A 6,000-nucleotide genomic window follows, 5' to 3' on the forward strand; every position below is an offset into this window, starting at 1 on the left:
AAAAATTAGACTTTACACATCATCCACAGTTTGGGCTTCTGCATGTTCACAGCCTGGGCTTGGAACAAGGTGGAGGCCAAGATTAGGAGTTTGAGTTCCTGAGCTCTGATCCCGGTCTTGGCCCTCCCGATCTTGGGAATTCATGGTTTTTCGCCCCTGTAAGATCAAAGCATGAGAGTGGGGAAAGGCGGCAGGAAAACTGTGACTTGTTTGACACAGGGATCTCTGGTCTCCGTGGTTCTCAGGGGGACAGTGAGTTTCTTCAGGAATAGCCCCCCTCTCTGCCTCCAAACTGAGAAAAGCATCTGAAGTTTCTCCATTCAGTGTAACACATGCTGTATGTTTGCATAGATAACCTTTATTAAATCAAGAAGGCTCTTTTTCTACTCTAGGGTCTAAGCAATTGTTTTAAAAGTAACACTTGAATGACTGCTTTTTCTGGTAGCTTAAGATATCATGTGTTTTCTGTTGTTCAGTCTATTAACAGGGAAAATTACATTGATAAAATTTTTGGTGTCAAACCATTTTCATAAACTACTTAATCATGATACATTTAAAAAAATAATTCAGTATCTGATTTGGTAAGCTAAAACTTTTATTTTGATTTTCACATTTATGTTCATAAGTGAAATGGGCCTATAATTTCCTGCTCATATTGTTTTTATCTGAGTTTTAATTAAAATACACTGATCTCATAGAAAAAACAGGACAAATTTTTTGTTGTTTCTGTTTTCTGATACAGTCTATTTAAGATTAAAATTAACTGTTTCTTGAGAGTTTGGTAGAACTTACCTGTAAAACCATCTGGGCCTGGATTTCTGGGGTAGAAGGGAGATTTAACTCTTATTTTAATCTCTTAATACTTACTAGTCAAGTCAAATTCTTTATTTTTTTTCTGGTGCTGATTTTGCCATTTTGTGTTATCTTGGGTACTTGTGTGTGTCACTAAAGTTTAAAATATATGCATGCATAGCATCTCATAATACCTTTTTAAAGAACAGTTTTATTGAGATGTAATTCACATAACATGATATTGACCCTTTGTTATGTGTATGATTCAGTGATCATTCACAGACTGGTGCTATCACTGCCGCTGGCTAATTCAAAACATTTTTGTCATCCCAGAAAGAAATCTCATGCTCATTAGCAGTTCTTCACCACTGTCTCCCACCCACCCTGCCCCCTCCCCAGCCCCTGGTAATGGTGAATGTACTAGAAAGTACATTCTACGTATTATGTAATCCAAATCTCTATGGATTTTCCTGTTCTAGACGTTTCATATAAACAAAGTCATACAGTATGTGCCTTTTTTGTGTCTAGCTTTTTAAACTTACCATAAAGTTTTAAGGCTCTTCCATATTATAGAATTTATCACAATGTCATTCCCTTATATGGTTGCATAATGTCCCCTCATATGGATATGCCACGTTTTCGCTTGCCATTCTTCATTTGATGGACACTTGGTTTGTTTCCATTTTTGGCTGTTGTGACTCATACTACTGTGGACATAATTATTAGTAAATAGTTGCTGTCTTGAGCTCTCAGCAGGATGTCTGAGCCATGGGGCCTATTCCCTAAGATCCAACCCCCAGCTCTCTCTGAGCACAGAATGAAAGGGTTCATGTCAGGCAGGGCAGGGAGCTCCCAGATCTCTACCACAGGACTGTGGTCAACGTATGTACTGACTGGAGGGACCCAAGCACTTCTGGCTGGTAAGTATTTTAAATATCAGCCTTGGGTTTCTCAGTTGGATCATTCAACTGCTTCATGTTACATTTGAGGAAACTGAGATCCAGAAGAATTAAACCATTTATTCATAATCGCACACATAATTCATTCAGAATCACACGTCAAATAAGTGACAAATTCAGGATTAGAAATGATGACTCCATCTAACGTTCTGCCCACCCCAATCAGAGATAAATCAAATCAAGATGAAGACCTGTCAGCAAAACCCAACAGTTGCTGCTTTCTGATTTATGTCAAAATGTGGGCACGTTAGATTCTAAAAAGATTTCTTTTCCAGAAAGATAAAACATTTAAAAAAAAAAAAAAGACCAAAAAATGTGAGTACACTCACAGGTCTATCAGTGCCAGAAGTAGGTAAACAAAATTTTTGTAAATAAACATTCCAGTTCCTCTATCACATAGCGTTGGTCATCTTTATCCTGAAGAGAGCCAGACAGCTGCATTCTGTGCTGGCCTGCCACATCCTATGAGGGCCCAGAAAGTCCATCTGAAGCAAATGCTTTCTGGAGCATTTTGTTTGCATTGGGCTCTGGTCCTCCCACACGTCTGTACACAGGCTCCTGCATTTGCTGAGTTGAGGCCAAGGTCTGGGGTCTTGAATATAAGAGCTTCTTAGGGCTGCAGCATCTGCTGAAGAGTTTGTTTTTGTTGTGTTGTTTCATGTGGATGGCTCTGTGCCAGCCCTGCCCAAGGAAATGTATAGGAGCAGAAAGTAGGCAGGGATGTGCTGGGAGCACTGGGGGCAAAAGCCAAGAAGTCCTGCTGGGATGCTGCCCTGGCACAGCGTTTCCCCGTCTCCCTCTGCCATTTGCCTTCCTCACCTTTGCTGCACCCTCTCTTTCCCGGGGTCTCTACCTTGTCCCGGCAGCTGTGTTGCCCTGAGAAAGGTGCATTCATTCAACTCAAGTGCCAGACTCCCCCCTTCCCCTGGCAGGTGAGGTTGCGGGGTTCCAGCAGGCAGTCCACACGCATGCAGGGCAGGCAGTCTTGCTGTCTTTAGTCACATAGCAGTTCTGTCTTTCTGAGAACGGAGGCCCCCAGGGCAGGCATGTGTAAAAGCCTGACATCGTGTTTGGGGCAGCTGGCATAAATCTGCAACAATTTCTTTCTGGACCCAGAGAAGCAGGCTTGAAAGATCAAAGAGTCTGGTTAAATAAAATAGAGGTCTTCCATTCAATGGAATATTATATGACCAACAAGGAATGCTCACTTGAAGAATTTTAATGATGTAGGAAAATGCTTATAATGTAACGTCCTTGACATGAGTAAGCTCATTTCTCTCTCCGCAAGGCTGTGAACTGATACTCTGTGCTCCCCATTTTACATAAGAGCTTACCGAGGCTCCAAAAGGAGAAATGATTTGCCCAGCATCACACAGCTAGTAAACAGTGGCACCCACACACAGATGGAGGCAGTTTGGCTCCACAATCCCTGCTCTGTAAATGTGATGGTACACTGGAAGTCACTAGAAATCTGGAAGGTGTCATTTTGAGCACCTTTTTTTAATACATGACTGCCCAGGCCTCATAGCAAGATGTGGAAAATGACAGGAAAGGTCTACATTTTTACTGCCAGTTCTGAGAAGACTTTGGCATGTTCTGACCTTTTTCTCAAAGCTTTGTCAATGTCACAAGAGTTTTGCTCATTTCGTCCTAAGCATTTACTCTTCTAGGCAGGAATAGTCTCTTGATTAACTCTGGCTGCAGGGATATGTAGGAGATTAGATGTGAAAACTTTGACAGTGCTCATGCCTCTCAATTTTCTTCTCCCTTAACTAGTTGGGGTTGTTGTTCAAAATTAATTCAATAAAGCCTGCTTTTCAGAATTGGCAGCTCTTAAGTAATTTTAGAAAAGTAGTTTCACAAAAAAAAAAAAGCTTTTTGTGTGGGCTTCACATTACAAAACTACATGCAAGGGCTTCCTTGGTCATAGAAATAGAAACTGAGAGAGGAAGCAGGCATCAAAGCAAGGTAAACACATTAAATCTCTTTCTCAAAGACACACAAAACAAATTTTTTTCAAATGCCAAGAGGAGTAATGTAATGATCTAGATAATACGGGTACCAAATTCCTGCTCTTGAGAAAAGGGATGGATGGAACATTTTAATCTGTGAAGTGACCACAAGGATCAAATTCCTAGATAATTCCACCTCGCCATTCCCCTTTGCCCAAATACTTTGCCTTTTGAAATGGAAGGCGTGAATTGAGAAAAGGTCCATCCTGCCCAGTCACCCGTTGTGATGAAAGACACCCAAGCAAGGTTCAGTGGCCAGAGCCCAGTTCAGCTTGCCAGCACCTGGAGTCTCAGCTGGCGGTGCTTGGGCTCTGGTTGGACCCATCACTAAACACACAAGAGACTTAGAAATAAAGCCAAAGGCCAATGTATTGCTTTTCTATGGGAGAACCATCTAGGGAGTTACCTGTAACTGGCTCTTGGCTCAGGGCACTCCTTCCTGATAGGCTAGTCCACTTTGAAGAACAAGTTCTGTGTTAGAAGGTTGCTTGGTGAAGAGGGGAAAGAGTGCCCAGGCACAGTGTTCCCAATTCATTAATGTTCTAATGAATGTGGACTTCATTAACTAACCTTAGCACTCCTCCCACTGAGTCCAGTCCTGGTCACAGAATCCTTCTCAACATAGCACTCTACACAGCCAACAAAATTGGGGTGTTATGGGACTAAAGAATAACGGGGACTGTTACCCTAGGAGCACGATCCACACTGATTTCTGGGCTGTGCTACATGGTAGGCCTGCAAAATCTTCCCTTCTTCCCCACCCAAGCTCAGAGCCAATTAAGACATAAAAGACAGGCAAACAATGATCAAAATGCTATCTTCTGTTAAGAGTTACCTTTTTTTGGAAGGTGAGGCTTTTGATTTGCAGGCAAAAGCCCTGCTCAAACTCCATCTCTGGATCATTTACCCACCTAGTCACCAGCAGCATTGAAAAACCACAGGCCTTCCCCACGGGAGATTCTGGCCCACTGAGCTTACAGCCTACCAAGGAAGAAGACCCTAATGCACCCATGTTGCAAATAGCAGATCTGACGCCAGAATCAGAGAAGGCTGAGCCATTCCTTCCCCTGACTCACCCCTCGGACAAGCCCCTCCTTTCTGAATGAATGAGGGGGACCCCCAAGAACCACCTGGAGGGTTTGTTACAACACAGTTTGCTACACCCTTGCCCCCAGTCTCTGAATCAGTAGGTCTAGGGTGAGGCCTGAACTTTGCATTCCTGGCACGTTCCCAGCTGCTGCTGCTGTGGGTCTGGGGACCACACTTTGAGAGGCACTGCTGTAATGGAAGTTCCTCTCTTTGAAATTTTCATCGGCGCATCAGGGTTGGCTCATAAAACAGTGCATAATTGCCAGACCTGGCATCTAAAAGAATTAGTTTGCTCAACACCAGATGAAAGCAACTTTTGAAAAGATTCTTAACCATAGGTCTTCCTAGGGCCTTTGTAACATGTGACACTCCTATACATATATTTCTTTAGGAAGGACATGCAGTGTGCAGCGTTTCCCGAGCTTATTTGGATTTAGTCAGAGAATGCCCCTTTAAATATCTACTCTTGCCAGGGGAAGGGGAGCAGCACGCACCAAAGGGGCTCATGTTCCGCTGGCCGCGCTTGAGGGGCCATGGAGCTGGACTCGAAATTCCTTCAGTTGCACTTCAGCCCCAGGTGTGTCCTGATAAACATGACGATTCTCTTGCTTCCTCATTAATCCTTTCACGCAATCAGCACAGATTTTGTTCTTACCAAGTCCCTGTTTGGGGTTTGGTAAGCCCCTTGGGGGGTGGTGCTGCAAGGATGAATGACCTGGACTTCAGGGGTTTGGCCCATGAGGGGGATGCAGTTACTATGATGAGCTTGCTATGCCGCCACAGCTCAGCAGTTGCCTGAGTTCTGGGAACAGAGAAGAAGGAGGACGCCCTCCCAATAATGGGGGAATTCAGACCCTTCCTGGAGGGAAACACCTGAGCAGAGTCTCAGCACAGTAATAACTGCATATGCCGGCAAGAAGGCTGCAGGAGTGAGCACGGTCCGCACAGTAAAGGTCTGAACTGCCGTGTGGCACTTCAACATGTTTACACCCCTGTAGGGGGCTTGCCTTATCCCATTTATGTTGGATTTTAGATGGTCTGGTCCCAGAAGACAACTTCTCCGTGACTGGTCGGCAAGCTCCAGATGACCATGTACTGAAGACACCCTCCTTGGGACAGGCAGGCAGGGATGACCGTCATGGTCTCTG

The sequence above is a fragment of the Neofelis nebulosa genome, chromosome 7, assembly GCF_028018385.1.
Source record: "Neofelis nebulosa isolate mNeoNeb1 chromosome 7, mNeoNeb1.pri, whole genome shotgun sequence".
In the NCBI taxonomy this organism is placed as follows: Eukaryota; Metazoa; Chordata; class Mammalia; order Carnivora; family Felidae; genus Neofelis; species Neofelis nebulosa.